At 39.8% G+C, this 23356-nt stretch overlaps 1 pseudogene; it reads right to left on the bottom strand.

Moving 5' to 3' along the window:
* Window positions 1–10670: 10670 nt before the first annotated feature.
* Window positions 10671–22179, bottom strand: LOC111383681 (annotated as a pseudogene).
* Window positions 22180–23356: the final 1177 nt, after the last annotated feature.

The following is a 23356-nucleotide window of genomic DNA, read 5'->3' as shown; positions in this document are numbered from 1 at the left end:
AGGGAAAAAGTATAAAGCCCTATTGAAAACGGAATTGGAATATTGAAATTTTTATTCCACAATTCTACAAAACACAACCCTATATCTCCTATTTATACTATACAATGTAAATTGGAAAAGGAAACTATAATTACCTAAGAAAGGAAATAAATCAACCTACCAATTAACCAAAAATAACAATCTAAATAAATTATAATTTCCATATTATATGACTTTCTACACTCCCCCTCAAGTTGAACTGTAGATGTTGATCATGTTCAACTTGCTGTGGAGTTCGTTGAAACTTTGTCGTGACAATCCTTTTGTGAAGATATCCGCGATTTGCTCAGTTGTAGGGACATTTGTCATACAAATAATCCCATCTTCTACTTTTTCTTTGATAAAATGCCTGTCCACTTCTACATGCTTGGTTCTGTCATGTTGTACTGGATTAAGGGAAATACTGATGGCTGCTTTGTTGTCGCAATAGAGTCTGATTGGAAGTTCAACATTCACTTTCAGTTCTTCCAAGAGTTTCTTTATCCACAGCCCTTCACAAATCCCTTGAGCCACAGCTCTGAATTCAGCTTCGGCACTACTTCTAGCCACTACATTCTGTTTCTTGCTTCTCCAAGTCACTAAGTTTCCCCATACAAATGTACAGTAGCCAGAAGTAGACCTTCTATCTTCAATTGATCCAGCCCAGTCTGCATCAGTAAATACTTCCCGGCGAACCTCGGCGAACACTTCGCGCGTCGGTGGTAACGGTCGCCGGCCTAAGATTCTTCCTCTAACATCATCCAGCTCTCGGTTTAGGCCTGCAAGGAACTCGAACACCCTCTCATTCTCTACCTTCTTTCTGTACAGTGTGCAGTCATCTGCACACTTCCACTCCTCTTCGACGCTAAGGTCTAATTCCTGCCAAAGATTCACCATTTCCATGTAATAATCGGTCACGTCTCTCGAGCCTTGCCGGGTCTGCCACAGTCGGGATTTGATTTCAAATATGTGCGACGAGTCTTCTACATCGGAGTAAGTCTCCTTCACTGCATCCCAGACGTCCTTTGCTGTTGAGAGAAAGAGGTATGTTTTTCCGATGGTCGGTTTCATTGAATTTACCAACCAAGCCGTCACCATGGAGTTTTCTGATTTCCACTTCTGCAGCAAGACGGTGTCGGTCGGTCTCTTGGTTTCGCCGGTAAGATACCCCAATTTTCCTTTTCCGTCTATTACTAATTTTATGGATTGGGCCCACTCTCGGTAGTTCCTTCCATTTAACTTTTCCACCATGAGTTGGAAGGTGGAGTTCTCTACTCCAATTGAACCGATTGGGGGGCTGACTTCTGTTTCGAATTCTGAAGTGGCAGAGGTCGTCGACTCTGCCATTGTTTTGCTAGGTTAGAGGAACCTGAGCTCTGATACCATGAAAACGGAATTGGAATATTGAAATTTTTATTCCACAATTCTACAAAACACAACCCTATACCTCCTATTTATACTATACAATGTAAATTGGAAAAGGAAACTATAATTACCTAAGAAAGGAAATAAATCAACCTACCAATTAACCAAAAATAACAATCTAAATAAATTATAATTTCCATATTATATGACTTTCTACACCCTATGGCTAACAGAGAAACTTTGGAAGACTAAGTGTCATTGACATCCTCTTTGTGAACCTCTAGAAAGCCCAGGTTTTTTTGATAATATCACAAACACTGTTTCTCTCTTCCCGCGTAGATTATTCAATAAGTTTGGCATTATAACATTTCTTTCAGGAACTACAGATTTTGTAATAAAAAGTTTATCTTTGCTACTTTCTAACTTTTGATGGAGTGAAATCAGTTCATCCCGTGCCTTCGTACCTTCTCTTATGGTGAGGAAGTAATCAATATTAGCCATTTGAAGCATCTCCTCCACCTTGGTAATTTCACAGTTTTTTCGTTCGGAATAGGCCATGTTATCCAATCGAGTCTGCATCAAATCTGAGGCTAATCTCCCGATATAAACAAAAATAGTAGCTTTGACCCTATCATAGTCCTCAACGCTCCGGCACATGCTCTTATATTTCGATTTTTCATCTTCACCTACACTTAGTTTCGCCCAGAGTGCATCACATCCTTCTTCTAAAGACTGGAACTTTCCATTCAAACCTTTATCTCGATTAATGCAAAGCTCGTACTCCATCTGCTGGTCTTGGAGTAATACCGGGTCGCAACAGATGAGCATCAACCATCCTCTCTATTTTACATGGAAGTAAAGTCCTTTGACAATTTCTCCCAAAATTGAGTAAAATAGGTATAACGTGACCTAATAACCCAAGTGATGAAAGGAGAAAATGAGGATAAAATCTCAACATCCAGCTCATCATTATAGCGTGGACCAAGTAAAGACTTAAAATCAATGGAAGAAGAAATTAGTAGGACTAACCGGTGGACTCGCCCGTTTTTGTAGCACGGATAGGTGAAGCAAAAGATGTAGTATCTAAGGGGCAACGACCTTGAAACCAAAACATCAGCAGCGAGGGGCTATAATTTCCCTGACACCACGGGCTAGGCTGAGTGATCAAATTCTCAACAGGAATATAGCTACCCACTCCAAATTCGCCAATACCTGAATTCATGGATGAAGATATTCTTTGATGCTTAGGAAGTTCACATCAAAGTCAACCCATACGGAGAACATAAAATAGGAAAAAACATTAAAATGAAAGTGACGACATTATCTAAATAAATGCCTGAGTCTTGAAACAAGGAAACTAATAAATTTACTTACCCATTGTGGTTTGAATGCTAGGGTTATAGAAGTTGAAGTTAAAGAGATGAAGTAGACTCTCAACTTTGCGGACTTTAGTGTTAAAAGTTCTAGAATAATTTCTAATCTTCAAGACTTCAAAGAATTCAAATTCAAATTGGACACTCAACCTGCAAAGACTTCATTCATTGAATGGACAAAGGATAAGATTCCTAATTCAAGTTGTATACTCAACAAGCAAGCTGGAATCTAGAAATTATCATGGATAGCAATCTGATGTTCACAAAATAGCTGGAATCTCGAAATTAAAGCAGTAGCCAATTCACATTCAAGTGTTCAAACTATGCAAGTTGGAAATTAACTTAAGACAGCAGCCATTCACATTTTTTATGGTTAAAACCTAGCTGTAAAGACATGTTTTTCAGCTGCAAATAAAGAAGAAAAATAGCCTTTATCTAGTTGTAATTGTAGAAAATTCTTAGGACTAGTTTACTCAATATTTTTTATAAATAGGAAGGCATCCAACTAGTGCATGTATGTAGAAGAAGTGAGAAAAAACCTCTAAAAAATAGAGAAAAAGAGTGTGTTGTAGCAACTCATTTGTAATCCCGAAATTTCATTAGTAAAATCTCATATTTCTCCAATCTCTATCCTCTACATCTAACAAATTTTGGTATCGGAGCAAGGTTAAAATTCATAAACCCATTCTTACCAAATTCCTACCAAAAAAGCTGAGATAAAACCAGCCTCAAAAAATACCATAAAATCAACAGATTTTTTTAACAGAAATAGGGCAGTTATGGCAACAAATTCGGCGGCTTCCTTGTTCACTTATTCACCAAGTCAAGTGCCAATCTTTGAAGGTGAGCACTATGAATATTGGAGTAGTCAAATGCAAACTTTCTTCACCTATTAAGATTTATGGGAAGTCATTGAGGATGATGAGGTGGTAGAAGATTCGACCGAGGGAGATGAAGAAGATCCAAAGTTGTAAAAGGAATACAAAAAGAAAGATGCAACGGCGTTGCGATATATTCAACAAGGAGTTGGAAAATCAATTTTTCCTCGTATATTTGGTGTTAAAAAAGCCAAAGATACATGAAAAATTCTAAATCAAGAATTTCAAGGTTCAGAGAAAACTATCGCCTTGAAACTTCAATCTTTATGGAAAGATTTTGACAATCTCAAAATGGAAGAACGAGAGTCGGTTCGTGATTTCTCTTCACGAGTTTCGGAGATTGTAAACCAAATCAAAAGTTGTGGTGATACAATTAAAGACAAAAGAGATGTTGAAAAAGTGCTTCGATGTCTCCCTTCAAAATTCGATCATGTAGCCACCGCAATTCAAGAATTAAAGAATTTGTCTAAAATGACCATGTAAGAGTTAACCGGATCGCTTCTTGTACATGAACAAAGAATCAATCGTTCGGCTAGTCAATTAACCGAATAAGCCTTCCAATCAAAGCAAGCATTAAAAATAACTTCAAGTAATCATGGAGGTTCAAACAATAAAAAGGGAAGTTTAGCAAGTGGAGTCAAAATGAAAAGCAAAGCAATTGGAAAGCCAAGGCACCACAACAATCCGGTAAGGCTCAATCTTGCATTAGTTGCAAAAAGAACAATCATGAATCAATAGATTGCTATTTTAAATGCAAAAAATGCAAGGTACCTAAGCATTCTCAAAAGGATTGTTGGTTTCAAAATAAGGAGAAAAATGAAGACGCGGCAAATTTTTTGAAAGAAAGTGAAGATGAAGTTCTATTTTATTCTCATCAAAATGGTGACTTTGAATTCAAGAATAAATGGTATTTGGATAACGGCGCTAGCAATCACATGACAGGAAATAAAGATATCTTTGTAGAGATCAATCCAAATATCACTTCTCAAATTATTCTCGGAGATGCAGCACAAAGAAGAGCAGAAGGAAAAGGCATCATTGTAGTCCAAACTAAGGGAGGTAACAGAGAACTTTTTACTGATGTTCTTTATATGCCAAATCTTTCATATAATCTCTTAAGTATTGGACAACTCTTGCAAAAGAATTTTTCGGTGCACTTTGATGATGAAAGATGCAAGATCTTTGATAAAAAGAAAAATGTCATAGTGGCAAATGTTGAAATGAAAAACAAAACATTTTGTCTCATGTTGCCACTAGACAACAATTGTGCACTCAAAGCTCAAAATGCAGGTTTGTTACATCTATGGCATTTGCGATATGGTCATTTAAATGGTAGAGGACTTCAACTGCTCAAGGAGAAAAATATGGTGATTGGACTTCCTAAAATTCAAAGGACAGACAAAGTGTGTGAAGGTTGTATCTACGGAAAAATGCATAAGCTTCCATTTCCTAAAACTTCATGGCGAGCTAAATTGCCATTGGAGCTTGTTCATTCAAATATTTGCGAACCAATGCAAACTCCTACTCCTGGAAATAAGAGATATTTCATTCTCTTTGTTGATGATTACACAAGGATGATGTGGATTTTCTTTCTGAATCAAAAATATGAGGTATTCTCTACTTTTCTAAAGTTTAAAGCACGTGTAGAAAGACAAAGTGGATTTCTAATAAAGACGTTGAGGACTGATCGCGGAGGAGAATTTCTCTACAATCTCTTTATTGAATATTGCAAATTTAATGGCATTCAAAGGCAGCTAACAGTTAGCAGAACTCCACAACAAAATGGAGTAGCTGAGAGAAAGAATCGCACTATTGTCGAAATGGCAAGAAGCATGCTAAAAGGCAAAGGAATTCCAAATCTTTATTGGGCAGAAGCTATAAACACGGCAGTATATATTCTCAATCGAACGCCTACAAAATTGTTAGAAATAAAACTCCGTTCGAGGCATGGCACAAAAAGAAGCCAAAGGTAGACCACTTTAAAATTTTTGGTAGCATTGCCTATGCCTTCGTTCCATAACAAAACAGAGAGAAGTATGATGAGAAAGGACAGAAACTTCTATTCATTGGATATAGCGACGAGTCTAAAGGATATCGTTTACTAAATCTAGAGACAAATAAAATAACTGTTTCTCGAGATGTTGTGTTCGATGAAATTTCAACTTATGATTGGAAAGGAAAGAAAGTCGTGGATTCCAGACCCTATCAATTTGATGATCCATCGACATCTCAAATTCCCAACACTGAACAGCTTACAGCTCCAAATATTTCAACAACTGAAAAAGAGTCAGAAACCCCTCCAAGAAAAATACGTTCACTAAGAGAAATATATGAATCGCAGGAACTCAGATTATTCTCTTGTGAACCTCAATCATATGAAGAAGCTTCAATAGACAAAAATTGGACAAAAGCATTGAATGAAGAAATATTCGCCATTGAGAAAAATAAAACTGGGGAACTCGTCGATTTTCCAGAAGGAAAGAAGACCATTGGTTTGAAGTGGATCTATAAAATCAAATATCATGAAGACGGGTCAATTCAAAAATATAAAGCTTGGCTCGTGACTAAAGGATATTCTTAACAACCAGGAGTCGACTTCACAAAGACATTTGCTCCAGTTGCAAGAATGGAGACAATACTTACAATTTTGGCATTAGCAGCTTAATTGGAATTAAAAGTGTTTCAGCTCGATGTAAAATCAGCATTCTTAAATGGCGAAATTCAAGAAGTGTATGTTGAACAACCTGAAGGGTTCAAAATCAAAGGCAAAGAAGACAAAGCTTATCGTCTTCAAAAAGTATTATACGGGTTAAAGCAAGCACCCCGAGCATAGAATAGCAAAATCAATAGCTATTTCATTGAAAATGGCTTCAATCGAAACACAAGTGAATCATCCCTCTATGTGAAAAACATAGAAAAAGATTTTCTTATCGTATGCCTCTACGTGGATGATCTTATCTATTTTAAACAAATGAACACATGGTGGATGAATTCAAGAAGAAAATGATGAAAGATTTTGAAATATCAGACTTGGGACTCATGAGATATTTTCTTGGGATTCAAGTAAAGCAAAGTCTAGGAAGAACTTTACTTTCTCAGGAAATGTATATTGATGATCTTCTCAAAAAGTTCAAAATGAGTGAGTGCAAGCCAATCTCTACTCCGATGGCCTTAAATGAAAAATTGCAAGTTTATGATAATGTAGAAAAAGTTGATGCCACACTCTACAAAAAATTGATTGGATCATTGATTTATCTTAGTACAAGTCCAGATATTACATATTTAGTCAGCTTATTATCCAGATTCATGAATGAACCAAGTAAACTACATTTTACAGCAGCAAAAAGAATTTTGAGATTCCTTAAAGGAACCAAGAACCATGGCATCGAGTTTAAAAAGGAGAATAATTGCAAACTTGTTGGTTATACAGATAGTGATTGGGCTGGATCAGTTGATGATCGAAAGAGCACTTCCAGATACATCTTGTGTCTAGGATCAAATGTGATTTCCTGGAGTTCAAAAAAGCAGAAATCCGTGGCTTTATCATCAGTGGAAGCAGAGTATATCGCTGCTACAGATTCAACTTGTGAAGCTCTTTGGCTTAGAAGAATTTTGAAAGATTTGAAATTTGAGCAGGAAGGACCAACAATAATTTATTGCGACAATATGTCGACAATTGCGATGACAAAAAATCTAGTCTTTCATGCCAGGTCAATACATATTGAGCTTCGACATCACTTTATAAGAGATTTGGTAAATCAGGAAGAAATATGCATGGAGTTTATAAATACCAACGATCAACAGGCCGATATGATGACAAAGCCAATGACAATTGATAAGTTCAAGAAATTCAAGAAGCATTTGAAGATTGCAAATTAAGAGGGGGTGTTAAAAGTTCTAGAATAATTTGTAATCTTCAAGACTTCAAAGAATTCAAATTCAAATTGAACACTCAACCTACAAAGGCTTCATTCATTGAATGGTCAAAGGATAAAATTCCTAATTCAAGTTGTATACTCAACAAGTAAGCTGGAATCTAGAAATTATCATGGATAGCAATCTGATGTTCACAAAACAGCTGGAATCTGGAAATTAAAACAGCAGCCAATTCACATTCAAGTGTTCAAACTATGCAAGCTGGAAATTAACTTAAGACAGTAGCCATTCACACTTTTGATGGTTAAAACACAGCTGTAAAGACATGTTTTCCAACTGCAAATGAAAAAGAAAAACAGCCTTTATCTAGTTGTAATTGTAGAAAATTCTTAGGATTAGTTTACTCAATGTTTTCTATAAATAAGAAGGCATCCAACTAGTGTCATGTATGTAGAAGAAGTGAGAAAAAACCTCTAAAAAATAGAGAAAAAGAGTGTGCTTTAGCAACTCATTTGTAATCCCGAAATTTCATTAGTAAAATCTCATATTTCTCCAATCTCTATCCTTCTACATCCAACATTTAGAAAATAAATAGAACATAGGGGCCAGTAGGCCTCAAAGTTCATCGAGAGTGCAATTGCAAACTACAAAATGTGGCTCGCTTATATGAGATCAGCACAGATAGAGCATAAAAATCTAAATGAAAAGGCAAGTAGCAAATTAATATTCATGTCATTTACTATAAGTTCGAGGCATAACAATAGAAGGATGGGGATCATTAAATTGAAATTCCCAACAATCTCGTACAAAGAAAATTTTAGGAATGCAATTGGACAAAGGAGACTACCAATTCTAGGTAGGCATTGAAAAAATGGGGAAATAAAGAATAATACCCCCTTTGGGGGTTTGTAGTATTTCCCAATGACGTGGGACGATACATCGAACGAAATATATTCAGTTAAAGCTCCCTCAGTAGGGTTGCGAATCCCCACAACAAAAAAGATCCAGACATTTGGGTCCACCCATTTGGAGCTAGTTAGGAAGGCACCATATCTAAGAAGGAAAAAGTCTCCTTAAAAAAGTGGTGAAAAGGAACCCTAAACCCCATATCCAGTGAATGCTTTTGAATAGCTTCGCAGCTTGGGGACAAGTGATCTGTCATTTGGAATGGTCTAGGACATAATAGCTCTATATCATTAGAAATGTTGAAAATGAGACTAATTTCGATCAAGTCTTGTTTAGAGAGATTGCTGAAGATTCTTAAAGACTAAAAATGTTCCCATCATTTTTATTAAGATCAACTGGCACATTAGAGGTTTCGCCTATCTCATTACATACCCTAAGCCCATGTCGAAAACTTTCTACTTGACTAAAAAGTTTTGGATTAACGCGTGTACCAAGATAGGTCACAACTCTATTGGGGAGCATATTAAAATATAAAATTTATACAATGCCAGAAGTTTCATCTCTTGAATTAGAACTCCTAGAATTGAAATCATTAAATGCACCCTGAGAGTTAGTTTGAGAAGACATTGCAAGAAAGATGTTGGAAAAGGATAAAGAAATAGTAGATACTAAGACAGAAAAATTGCTTGAATAAAATGATGTGACAAAGTAAAGAAGACCAACCAAAGTACTGACATTTATATATTCTAGCGGAATGGAGTGAAGTTATTTCACGCTTTGCTGGCAGTCGCAGTGTAGGAGTTCGATTTCTGAAACATGGAATTGAACTCCTTGTAGGTGCAGTGTACAAATAGTTCTTGTTTCCTGGTCTGCTAGGGCACATTCCGTGATTTACCTCTCTCACAAAACTCTAGGGTGAGGCGGTGGGGGCCCTTAAGGTTGGGGTTCAATTTTTTTTTTAATAATCATAACTGTTGAAAATGAGCAGGAGATTAATCAATTTCGAGACAAAACAGCCAAGTCAACAAACCCACCTGAGTCCAAAAGAGTTATAGGCCACTAACTGAGATAAAGGTCAATAAGGCCCATCTATTTGCATAAAATGAAAGTGATCATGATGTTCCTGATATCTCTCCTAACACCAGGAACGAGCAAGGCAAATTCTCAATAGCTTCGCCAATCATAACATATGATAAATAAAGTCCTAGATTTGGTATAATTATTAAAACCGGACATGGGGGACTATTTGTTAACCACTTTTATATTCTGACCGGTTATAGACTATCAATAAATGGCACGTGGACATGTGAATAACGCATGATTATTAACTGAATTAGTTAGAAGAAAGCCAATAAGGAGTCGATATTTGTCACTCTCAAAAGGACTAAATTACCCCGAAACTTGGAAGGAAATCTATAACTATCCACTCATTTGAAGAAGAAGGCATGCAATTTAAATATCTCACTCTGAAATAGCTATTTTACTTCAATGGCGGATCTAGGTAGTGGCGAGCTAAGACGGCCGTCCTAGCTGGATCCACTGGAAGCATTTTTTTTGGCTGAGAATAGATTAAGATTTAACTTATATTACTGATAGTTCTTTATTTTTTCAAACTCCCCTTCTTGCTAAAATGGTTAGAGCTTACATGTATGTTTTGCAAGTCTCAGTTTCGAATCTCTTCCCGACCAATTTATTGTGCAGATTTTTTAGTTTTACAATTTCTACCAAAAATATTGCAATAGGAAAGGGTTGGATGAGTTTCGAACCGTGAGCTCCTATTTTGAACATTGATAGCCTGGCTACTCTGGCAACCATTGCTTTTGACACTTAATTCAACAAAATAATATATATTAAATTTATTGGGTTTAATGAAATTATAAATATTCAAAATCATGCTCTTCCTTTAAATTATACGAAACTTGGCAACAATGTCATTTGGTGAATATACGATTTATTCTTAAAACAAAATTATATATGTTCAATATGAACAAAATAATTGTTATATTTAAATTTTAGACTTTGTTTCATTTTCCTTCTTTTTAAAATACATTTTAATTTATCTTATTTTTAATCATACATTCTTCAATAAAATAATATTACACGTAAATTCAAAATTTTTTCCTTATTTTTACCTCACGATCTCCATGAAATTACTATTTCAAAATGCATTTTTTGCTAAAAAAAAGGATATCAAATAGGCTGTTAATACTTTATTACGACTGATAGTCGGCAATCAACGGTCACCCGTGCTGACTCAAAATCCTGAATTCGCCATTGTTCTTACACCTGTTTGAGCATGTTTGTTAGTGTCCTCCCTGTCTTCCTCGTCATCATCAATACTCAGTCTGAGCTTCAAAATTTTGTGGATTATAGCAACAAAAAATGGTCCGGGAGTTTCTCAAGAGAATTATGTTTGAGCTCAAAATTGCGGAAGCTTGGGCAGTACCAATGCTTTAGATTGTTGCTTTCTATTCCATTTATCTCGTACTGAGAAGGAGGAGGCATGGTCGGATCATCGAGGCTAAACCCAGAAGTCAAAAAAAAGTTTCTAGAAGCAGCATAATAAGATTGTTAACCGACTAGTCAATCTTGTTTGCCTCGACTCTCTTCCTCAACTCCTTCATAATTTTGTTTCTAGGTTGACATTTGATGCTACTAAAAATCGTACCTGCAGATTTCCCGAGCTTGATGATTCGGGTTGATCACGATCGTAGTCTTCCGGTACCTGAAACAAAGGCAACGAGGTGTGTTCTCGTCGCCCCTCCGATGCTTAAGTCAGAAAGGAAATTATATGCGTGAGGTATTATGCTGGAGAACAATGAAAAACGTACCTGAATAATGGCTCAAGGTTCTGTATTTATAGTAGTAAGCGACATTCTCCTAGTGGGAGTCAACTATCTGGATGTCCTTATCTCTTGGAGTCCTGAATGGTTAAGGAGTTGTTTAAATTCCATAATTATATGTGGGATAGAATCCCTGCGGGAGTCAAGTGTATGGGTGAGTTAGAGTCTTAATTATGTAGGAATTCTAAAGCGTCAACAATATCCTAGGTTTGTGAGGAGAGCATATGCTCGAGGACTTTTGGTGCTCAAGGACGAGTTTTGCATTGCGCGAAGCAGCCGTGCATGATGTGGTCGGGCATAATAACCCGAGGCCACCATATGCCCGAGCACTCCGTAGGTGGAATTGCAAGTTCATTTAAAATTGGTTGTCGGGATAATTTAGCGATCGGGTTGCAGGGAATGTCAGTATCATTGGCCCCCGTACACATATGCTCAAAGCCTTCGCTCGAGGATATGATGCAAAAAGGCTCGAAGGCGACTGATGTGCAAATGCTTGGGATTTTTGAGACAAGTGATCGAAGCTGACGTGGTGATGACATCAGCCCTAAACCAGTAAGGCGGTGGAAGGATTGAGCCCTTGGATGGCAGACACGTGGTATGATCGGACGGTTGTGTCAGGGACCTTGGGCTCCCACCCAGGCCTCCTATAAATACTCCTTTCGCTATTCATTTTTTACTTTTTCACTCTCAGTAAATTTTTCTCGCAATCATCGGTATCAGGTACGAGCTCGAGAACTTAAGTTGTTTATTTAGAAAGGTCTTAGCTTGGAATAGGATGTTGAGTAGTGAAGAAGACACATCGTCTTCGGGGTCTAGGTCTACACCCGAGGACTTAGGACAGTCTATAGTGCCTATGGCAGTACCCATTAGTGCTCAGCCTCGAGCTCAGGATAATCCTACTTTACTTAGGTTCCCAGATCAGCCTTGTAGGTTTAAGGAACACTTAGCGATATCGACGGCTAGGGAATATGGCCTTATGCCAGGTTGTGATATAAGGCATCCTGAGGACGAGGATAGGATAGCTCTAGCTCGGGCAAAATCGTTAGTGATTTTCAGAGACACTTTAAAGGGGGGTTTAGGTGGCCCGTGCACCCATTCTTCGTTACCCTATTGACCGAGCATAACATGAGCCCCGGTCAGTTAGTGCTGAACGGGTGGAGGATGTTGACATATTTTTTTGTAGCTTGTAGGTACCTAGGAATCACCCCATATCTCGACCTATGCAGGATGATGTTCGACCTTAAACAGCTTCCTCAATATTCGTGTTTTGCCAACCTTTCATCCCGAGGAGGGTTTAGGATCCCGAGGATGCCTAGTTCACTAAAAGGGTGGAAGGAAAAATAGTTTTACGCCGTGACTCAAAATCTCGACCTACCTTTTAGTCCTCGGTGGGTCTTACCAGATACTGCGAGGTTTTGTGAGGGTCAGGCCTATTTTGAGTCCTTAGAGAGGGATAGGCTGATGTTAGAGAATCTTGAGCCTTTAGTGTACGATATAGATGATGTCATCGGGGATGATATCCTCGATCTTGCAAAAGTGAAAGGCGTCGAGGACAAGATATGCACTTTCAAAGCTTCATTCTTCCTATATTTGTTAATGCTCGTGCTCATGCTAATGTCGGGTAGTTTTGCATAAATGACTTTTGACCTTGCTGCCCTACGTCATGCTGTTAACAAAAAGTCCAAAGTCCCCCAAGCTCGGGCTCCTGGCCAAAAGAGGGGACAAAAGAGTGCTCGAGATTCAAGGCTCGAGAAACATAGGAGTGGCCCTGGGGAAACGTCAGAGCCAAGGGAAAAATCTCCGGCCATAGAGCAGGAGAGGGCTGAGCGCCCAACCCCTCAGGGCACACCTCAAGGTGTTCCTCCACCTTGAGGTCCTATCGAATGGTTGATCTCGAAGATGTGGTTCTGCCAACGTGCTCGGTCCCCTCAGAGGACCAAACCCGAGGCCAATCTTTGCCAAGCATTGTTGACCAATATTGAGGAAGTATTGGTTTTGATGATGGTATGAGGGCCCTCGAGGCCATGACGCTGAAGGTACGTCGATCATGTGATCCGAACTTTATTTGTTCAGATATTTTTACATCTTTTTTAATTAAGGCCTTATAACATGTTCGTTCATTTTTTTACAGACATTAAGTATTGCTCGAGGTCTGTCTTTGAAGGAAAAAGATGAGTCTTCCAAATTGACTGACCTCGAGGACTCCCTAGCCGCTCGCGATAAATGAATTGCCGACCTTGAGGCCGAGCACACTCAGTTGCTGAGGGAGCGTGAGCAGATGAATAGTGAGCTCATGAAAGCTTGGGAAGAAGTTGGTGCCCTAAGGGATGAGGCTGAAGGGAGGCTGATTCAAGCTCGGGCTAACTCTATCGAGGAGTTCAAGAAGTCCGATGTCATTAATGAGCTCAAGGGCGAGTACGCTATGGGCTCGTACTTTCATGCCCTGAAGGAGGCTCGAGCATTCATTTGCTTGAAGCCAGACGCGACGCCCGAGGAATTAAAGACTATCCCACAGGTGGCTGAGGACCTCACCTTTTTGGAGTCCGAGGACAATGTTAATGGTGAGGACGTCGACATCGAGGGTGATGACGTCGTGGAAGATCAGCCCAACCAAAATACCGAGGACTAGACTTAATGGTTTATTTTGATCATGATGACACCCTCATTTTTTGTATCTTGAACAAGGATTTTGCTCGATCTTTAGTTAATGTTCCTTTTATTTTGATTATGGTCGATGTTTTGATCAGGACAAACTTAAATAGCTCGACGTTTAAGATGAAATAACAACTTGACGTCTGGGATGAATATAACAGCTCGACGTGTCGATTAATTAAATATCTCGACGCCTAAGATGAGTTAACAGCTCGACGCCTAAGATGAGTTAACAGCTCGACGCTAAGATGAGTTAACAGTTCGACGCCTAGACTAATTAAATATCTCAACGCCTAAAATGAGTTTTAGCCCTGACGTACTTATTTACCGACAATAAATATTTATTTTGTGATGCTCGACAAATAGTACTCTTTCGAGGACTGAAATTTACAATTAATTTTGGAAGTGTTGAGCTCGAGCATATTGTACAAGTTATCTCGAGGACTCAATTTTTAAAATCAATCTTCGTCATTAAGTTTATTTTGTGATGCTCAACAAATAGTACTCTTTCGAGGACTGAAATTTACAATTAATTTTGGAAGTGTTGAGCTCGAGCATATTGTACAAGTTATCTCGAGGACTCAATTTGTAAAATCAATCTTCGTCATTGAGTTGAGCGAGCATATTGTACAAGTTATCTCGAGGACTCAATTTGTAAAATCATTCTTCGTCATTGAGTTGAGCTCGAGCATATTATACATGTTTATCCCGAGGACTCAATGACTATAGAATCAATCTTCGTCCTTGAGTTGAGTTCGAGCATATTATACATGTTTATCCCGAGGACTCAATGATAATGTAGTTGTATCAACTTATAGCGTGATTCCTGAGGACAGTAATGGCCTTTTTATAAGATCTCTCATACCATTGATCGGGCACTGTATGATCGAGAATGGTACTTAGAGTTGCTTGCACGGGGCAAGGCTTTTTGTAGCTAGATCATATTTTGACGAGTAGCTTAATTCTTATTATACTTTTAAAAATACAGGCCTGACAACTGAAAACATGATCCTTGGCACGCAGGCCTAAGAATTGAAAACGTGAACTTTGACGCACAGGCCTGACTACCGATAACTAAAAGACCAAGTTACTTGTAATTTATCTTTAAATTCTCGGCGTTCCATGGTCTTGGAAGCAGCCTTCCTGACGTATCCCTTAAACTGTATGCGCCTCCTTGAAGTTGTCGTATGACTTCGAAGGGTCCTTCCCAAACTGGTCCTAGCTTGCTCGGGGCATGACCTGCTGCTTCGACCCTTCTTAATACAAGGTCTCCAACTCTGAATCTCCACGTCCTCACTTTCTTATTGAAGTACTTTGCTATTTTATCTTGGTAGGAGGCCATTTTTAAAGTTGCCTGATCACGAACTTCTTCCAAGAGGTCGAGGTGTTCAGTGGTGCGCCCTGCATCTTCGGGCTTGAGCCTCCTTTGGTTGGGCTACCTAACTTCAATAGGGATGGTGGCCTCAATACCAAAAGCCAACATGAAGGGGGTTTTCCCTGTAGTAGTTCTGTGTGTCATTCTATACGTCCAAAGTATGGAACGCAACTCGTCAGACCAGGAACCTCTTGCATTGCCGATCCTTGTACGGAGGTCTTGCAATATAATCCGATTGGTCACTTCAGCGAGACCATTACTTTGAGGATGGAAAATTGACGTCAAACGGTGATCAACCCCTAGGTCGGTACAAAAGTTTTTAAATTGTGCATTGTCAAACTGCCTGCCATTATCAGTAATGAGGACTTTCGGTATCCCGAACCTACATATGATGGATCTCCAAATGAAACTTCTTAACTTCGGCTCTAAAATTGTTGCTAAAGGCTCGGCCTCTACCCACTTAGTGAAATACTCTACAGCCACAGCCACAAACTTCAATTGTCCCCTACTTATTGGAAAGGGACCAAGGATGTCAATTCCCCACTGCTCAAATGGGGCTGTACAACTAATGCTAGTGAGGTCTTCTACGGGAGGGTGGATAACATTGACAAATCTTTGGCACTTGTCGCACTTCTTCACATATTCCTGGGCATCTTTCTTCATGATTGACCAATAATATCCATACCTTATGAGCTTGAAGGCTAATGCTCGAGCTCCTTGATGGTTCCCACATACACTTTCATGAACTTCTTTTAGGGCCTGGGGTGATTCGGAATAAAACACCTTCAATCATGCAATACCTCGAAGATTTGGATCGGATGCTTCTCGATGCTCCAGGATCTTCTGGAAGACGGCCAAGTTTTATGAAGTCCACTATTGGGTCCATCCATGATGGCTCATTATCAATATCCATGATGCCTATGGTTTGATTGATGCTTAGCTCGATTACAATTCAGACGTGGACTGTCCTGTCAAGCCCATCTATTCCCATGAACACCAATCTTGACAAAGCATCGGCCCTATAATTCTCAGCCCGAGAAATTTTTACAATTTCACAACTCTTGAACTTTCTCTGGAGATCATGCACTTTCAAGCAGTATAAGCTCATCTTCTCATCCTTTCTATCGAACGTCCCTTCGATTTGTTCAACCACCAACAGGGAATCACTGTAAATTTTGATATTTTCAAGCTCGAGATTTATGGCGAGATCCATGGCTATGATGACGGCCTCATACTTTGCTTCATTATTGGTCACCTCAAATTCGAACCTTAGTACACACTGAATGTTTATGAGCATGTCCGGGCTTATGATTATGACCCCTGCGCCTGAGGCTGAGGAGTTTGATGCTCCATCTACGAAAATTTCCCACACAGCTATGCTCGAGCTCGAGCTACTTGAGCCACTATTTGGCCCTTGAGACCTTGGGGTGAGTTCTGCAATGAAGTCAGCTAAGGTCTGAGCTTTGATAGATGGACGGGGCTTAAACTCTATGTCAAATTCTCCGAGTTCAATTGCCCACCTCAGTAATATTCCTGAGACGTCTGGTTTCTGAAGAATGTGTTTTAGAGGCTGATTGGTGAGCACAACAATAGGATGTGACTGAAAATATTGTCGAAGTTTTCGTGCTGCTATTATCAGTGCAAGGACAAGTTGTTCTGCCAAAGTGTATCTTGTTTCTGCATCAAGTAGTACTTTGCTTACGTAATAAATAGGTTGCTGGCCCCTGTTAACCTCTTTTACCAAGACGCCATTCACTGCATTCTGAGATACGGCTAAGTACAAATACAGAGTATCTCCGGGCTCAGGTTTGGTGAGGATAGGAGGAGATTCCAATGTCTGCTTGAGCTCTTGAAAAGCCTTCTTACACTCCTCATTCCATTCAAAGCAATGATTACCTCTGAAGGCTTTGAAGAAGGGAAAACACCCGTCTGCTGCTCGGGACATGAACCTGTTTAAGGCGGCTACCTTGCCTGTCAACTTTTGAACCTCTTTCTTGGTCCTTGGTGATTCCATTGCTGCCAGAGCCTAAATTTTGTCGTGGTTAGCCTCAATCCCCCGATGAGTGATCATCAAACCCAGAAACTTTCCTGAAGCTACGCTAAATACACACTTTTATGGGTTGAGCTTCATCTTATATTTTCGTAGGGTGGCGAACACCTCCCCAAGGTCGGATATATGTTCCTCCACCTTCTTACTTTTTACAACCATTTCATCCACATAGGCCTCGATGTTCTTCCCTATCAAATCGGTGAAGATTTTGTTGATGAGCCTCCGATATGTTGCCCTAGCATTTTTCAACCCAAACGGCATCACGCTATAGCAATATATGGCTGAATCAGCCATGAATGAAGTCTTCTTTGGCCATGAGGATTTGATGATACCCTGAGAATGCATCTGAGAAGCTGTACAGCTTATGTCCGGATGTGCTATCCACAAGATTATCGATCCTAGGTAGCGGGTAGCTGTCCTTTGGGTGCTTGGGAGAGATTCAGTGTGCAAACTATCTCTTCCTTTGCTTAATAGGTTTAGCCCCTGGGCTAATATTGAGTTTATGGACAGCTACTTCTGAGTCTATCCCTGGCATATCTCCCACCTTCCATGCAAAAACATCAATGTTGCGGGATAGACAACTGATGACTTCCTCCCATAGGTTGGCCTTTAGATCCCGACCAATAGTAATGGCTTTTCCGTGCTCGAGCTCGACCACTTCCAATTCCTCAACGGGGGCCAATCTACCCCTTGGCTCGAGCTCGAGCTCGAGGTGTACGAGTTGCATGACATCATCACTCATGCCTCTGATGCTTGTAACATAGCACTATCTAGCCACCGTTTGGTCTTCTCGAACTACTCCGATGCCATGACCTGTGGGGAACTTCATGGCGAGGTGGAAAGTTGACACAATAGCCTGGATCTTGTTCAGTAGGGATCTTCCTAGAATGATGTTGTAGGCCATTGGGGTGTTAACCACTTGGAATGGTGTGATCTCCGTCACTTGTGTACTACCAGCTCCTAATGTAAGTGGGAGCTCGACGATGCCTTCAGGGATAATGATTCCACCACCAAATCTTTGTAGAGGAGTTGTTTACTGCTTTGAGCTGCTTGGGAGAGTTTCCATTTTGGTGAAAGCCTCCTACGACAGTATGTTCATGGCACTCCCATTATCAACCAGAATCCTCCTTACTTCGAAGTTAGCCACAACCGCAGAAACGACCAAGGCATCGTCATGAGGATATGATATTCCTTCCAAATCTCTTGCATCAAAAGTGATGTCTTTAACTTCATCACTGGATTCTCTTGGGGTATGAGCATGTTGGCGGGCATACTGCTTCCGCCCACTACTTGTGTCTCCACCGGATGCTATGCTCCCAATGATAATATTAATGGTTCCGACAGTGGGTTGAGCACTGCATCCAGCCCCAGGCTCTTTCCGATTGTCACGATCATTCCTTGGCCATTTATCATGACCAATGTAATTCTTTAAAAAATTTCTTTTGATAAGGGTTTCAATTTCTCGCTGTAAAGAATGACAATCCTCTGTAGTATGCCCATGATCTCGGTGAAATTCGCAATACTTGCTCCTATCTCTTGTGTCAGGGGGCGACTTCATCCTTGAAGGCCACTTTAATTCTTTCATATCCTTAACCTCCATCAAAATGTTTATCTTAGAGGTGTTCAACCGAGTGAGATGTGCTGATGGCGCCTCGTTCCTACGCTTATCCCGAGGAACCTCATGCTTAGGGACGGGATCATGTTGCCTCTTGTTCTCGGCCTTTTCATGGGAAAGACCAGGTCTCCTTGGATTTAGTATTTCCTCCATATTAATGTATTTTTCAACTAGTGAGGAGCTCAGTCACTGTCTGCGGCGGGGTCTTTGATAAAGACATCTTGAAACCTTCACATCTTATGGCGTAAGTGAGGGCGGAGACAGCTGCTCGGGTATTTGAATCTTTTCTTTGTTAAACCTTGTCATAAATCCTCGCAGGGTTTCGGTTGGTCCTTGGCGAAGTTGCATGAGAGAGGTCGCGGTCTTCCTGATTCGCTTGCTACTTGCAAAGAAGGCTGAGAACTTATCAGGCAAATCTGAGAATGAGGCTATGGAGTTGGGCTCCAATGTCGAGAACCAATCCCTAGCAGCATTAGTCAGCGTTTGTGGAAAGGCTTTGCACATAACCTGATTCGGCGCAACTTGCAAGTTTATGACATCAGTGTATACATTGAGATGGTTGATGGGGTCGGTCGTCCCATCATACTCTTTAATGCGAGGATATTTGAATCTGTCAGACAAAGGATATGTCAATATCCCTGGCATGAATGGAGTGTTTGGGGGTGAAGCCTGTTGGCCCCCGAGCATTATGTTGCAGGCCAGCTGTAATTCCTTCTTGAATGATCCGGGTAATTTCACCGGAATCCATGGCGATCAATCTTGAGCCCGAGGCCATATTATGAATACCCGAGGTTCCAACTCCGCCATTTGCTGGGTTTAGTGATCGTGCTCGAGCATTGGCCATAAAATTGCCATGCTCCGCATACGCTGGCGACGGATCTGTATTTCTTTGACTTAACAGTTGCGTGAGCGTGGCCACCTGCTGATGCAGCTCTTCAAAGGCTTCGGTTGTAATATCTGCCGGTAGAGGTGTGGGCACTCCCGAAGATTCTTCATGAGGAGCCAGTTGATCTTCGGCAGGATGAGGGATGGGAGCGGATGAGCTTGCAGGAGGAAGACCTGATTGCGTGTTAACCATGGCTTTTGGTAGCGTTTCTCACAGACGGCGCCAATGATGCTACCAAAAATCGTACCTGCAGATTTCCCGAGCTTGATGATTCGGGTTGATCACGATCGTATCTTTCGGTACCTGAAACAAAGGCAACAATGTGTGTTCTCGTCGCCCCTCCGATGCTTAAGTCAGAAAGGAAATTATATGCGTGAGGCTATATGCTGGAGAACAATGAAAAATGTACCTGAATAATGGCTCAAGGATCTGTATTTATAGTAGTAAGTGACATTCTCCTAGTGGGACACAACTATCTGGATGTCCTTATCTCTTGGAGTCTTGAATGGTAAAGGAGTTGTTTAAATTCAATAATTATATATGGGATAGAATCCCTGTGGGAGTCAAGTGTATGGTTGAGTTAGAGTCATAATTGCGTAGGAATTCTAAAAGGTCAACAATATCGTAGGTTTGTGAGGGGAGCATATGCTCGAGGACTTCTGGTGCTCGAGGATGAGTTTTGCATTGCGGGAAGTAGTCGCGCATGATGTGGTCAGGCATAATAACTCGAGGCCACCATATGCCCGAGCACTTCGTAGGTGGAATTGCAATTTCATTTAAAATTGGTCATCGGGATAATTTAGTGATCGGGTTGCAGGGAATGTTAGTATCAACATCCACAGTCTTTTTGCTAGACATGTAAGAATTCATGCTATTGTCCTTCAAAGCCTTTGCCTTCATAATCCTTTCCAATTTTTTAGTCTAATCGTAATCTTCGGTCACCAAGCAGCATGGGGAATCCACAGTTCTGTCCGAAACCACCACCTTCTCCACCTTAGCTTAAAGAATGTCCTCGATTTCATTGCACAAGTTTTGAAACGACTTCTTTTTCCACTCCCTTTTCTTTTCCACTCTCCCAGTCTCATAATCAAGTTTCAACTTCTTCTTTGTAGCAGAAACCAAATTTTCGCCATCGCTATCTTTAAGCTGCCCGACTGCGTACTCGTTAATGGCATCGATGATTTAAAGAACCTCGTTCCCTCTTCTTTTTGAGCTGCTCCAAGAAGGACGAGTTCTCTACAACTTTCTTGCTCTCTCCTGTAACATAATTGATGCCTTTTGGCCCTCTTTCATTCCGGACCACATATCTATGGGACACAAATTCCAATCATACATTTTATAAACTTTCATCAAAATCTACGTTTTTAGTGTATTCTTCACTCACATGTACTGTACAGTACATTTTGGCACCTGTCATATAATTATAAGAATGTAGTTGCAGATATCCCTAACTTCATTGTTCATTTTTCAATTAATTTCATAAATGATAAAAGATTAAAGATCCGACTATTGAAATTGTAGTCAAATTTGAATGTAAATGCTCCAATGAACCAAATTTAGGTGCGTGTTTTCAATCAAATTTGACTAAAATTTTACCTGAGTTTGGTTTATTGGCGCATTTCCAATCAAATTTGACTAAAATTTCACATGACTTTGGTTCATTGGCACATTTCGAACAAAATTCAGATGAAATTTTAGTCAAATTCGGTTGGAAACGCACTAACGAACAAAATCCTGGAGAAATTTTAGTCAAATTTGATTAGAAACACGCCAATTAACAAAATCCCGGTGAAATTATAGTCAACCTTTTAGACTAGTCATTTCATCACCGCTCTTGGTTAAGTAATACCTGAGTAACTAAACCAATTTAGCCAGGCTCTTGCTGTCCTCATGAATACCCAACTTCAAATTCTTTGAGAAAGCCTCATAGAATTTGTTGTAGTCCTACTCGTTCTCAACAATCTCGTTGAACATCTCAATGCACTTCTTCACAACATTCTTCTAATCATCTTGAGAATCTTGTCTTGCTGCAACTTATCACTAAAAATGTTGAGCGCAAATCATTAGAATCAGTAACACCTTTCATGAATACAATATATCAGGTATTGATCTCCTCTCAGTTGTCCATGCTGAACACCCGCCCAACATAAAGGTTAAGCAATGATGTTTCAATGCGAGGAAGCAGTACATAAGGAAAAAAGACTGATAATCGAACCTTCAAAACATACAGATGTTGCACAAATTGAAAGGAACCATATTCATAAAATCCTTTCATAAAAATCATAAATTTCATGTTGAAATCAAAAAGACAATGAAAAGTGCGAAAACATACCTTGATCCATGAATCTGACTGCTTTAATTGGGTTTTGATCTTCCAATTGATACGTGATTTTCCTTCCTTTGTTTTCTTGAAAAGTCTCTGTTGATGGGGATGCAGAGATACCAAAAAAAATCACGTTCAAATTGGGGACCATAACCATTTATTAAAATAACTGCAATTGGCAGTTATTAACTTTAAGTTATTTCAAATCGGCCCCTCATCAATTCAAAATAACACCTTCTGGTCTCTACACTTTAATCCCATAAAATTTAATACCCATTAGTCCAAAATTAAATCCAATGGATCACTTTATCGACTAAATTTACTTTAAAATAGCACGAGACATTCTAATAAATGTACATGTGTGGCCCCCCCAAGTTGGAATTTTTTCCAACAACAGAAACTGATTCTTCCCAAAAGCGAGTGAAGAATCACAATGGATGCTACATTTGCACCGATCCAAGTGACTGAAGAAACTGTTGGGGGATTCTTGACCCGATTGAAAACAATGTTGTGAAGTAAAAGTAAATGTGATGTGCAGTTTTTGTAAAAATGCATAGGCGTTTGTAGGAATCTGTTGGAAAGGTCTGTCACCCCTTTCAGTTAAAATGGCAGTGGTACCAGTGATGCTCATGCAAATGAAGACATATATTGCGGATTTACTTGATAGCAACATTGCATGGGCAGAATTAATCCATTACTGGAAGGGACAAAAAGCAGTCCAAATTAACTTACAAGAACTAAAATTGTAAGTTAATATCTGGTAGGCTAATTGCACATGGGAAATTACAGCAAAGCAATTATTTGCGTCTCCTCTATTGGGCGAAAAGTGCAAGACTTTGTGGGTTGGTTTTCTTAGCCATTGTCAGCCTTTTATTTGGTTGGTTCGCCTCAGTTCATTGTTTCTCCAAGAACCAGGGGCAGAGATCTGCCCGCACTGAACTTTTGGGCTCCACTAGGCCCAATATATATATATATATATATATTTTGGTTAAAGCCTGTTAAAGCCCATTTGCCTCAGCCCATTACCCGTTTATAACCTAGACCCGATTTCATTCCAATCAAACCGATTTCATTCAAATTACAAATCAAAACACAAACCCTTCACCCTTGCTGTTGAATCGCCTCTCTGTCAACAGGCCGCCGACCCTTGCTGTACTCCAACTCCCCAGTCGCCACTCGAACTCACAGTCGTCGGC

This window comes from Olea europaea, unplaced genomic scaffold, assembly GCF_002742605.1.
Source record: "Olea europaea var. sylvestris unplaced genomic scaffold, O_europaea_v1 scaffold2738, whole genome shotgun sequence".
NCBI lineage: Eukaryota > Viridiplantae > Streptophyta > Magnoliopsida > Lamiales > Oleaceae > Olea > Olea europaea.
Note: the sequence above shows the minus strand (reverse complement) of the source record. Positions and strands in the feature narration are given on the sequence as shown.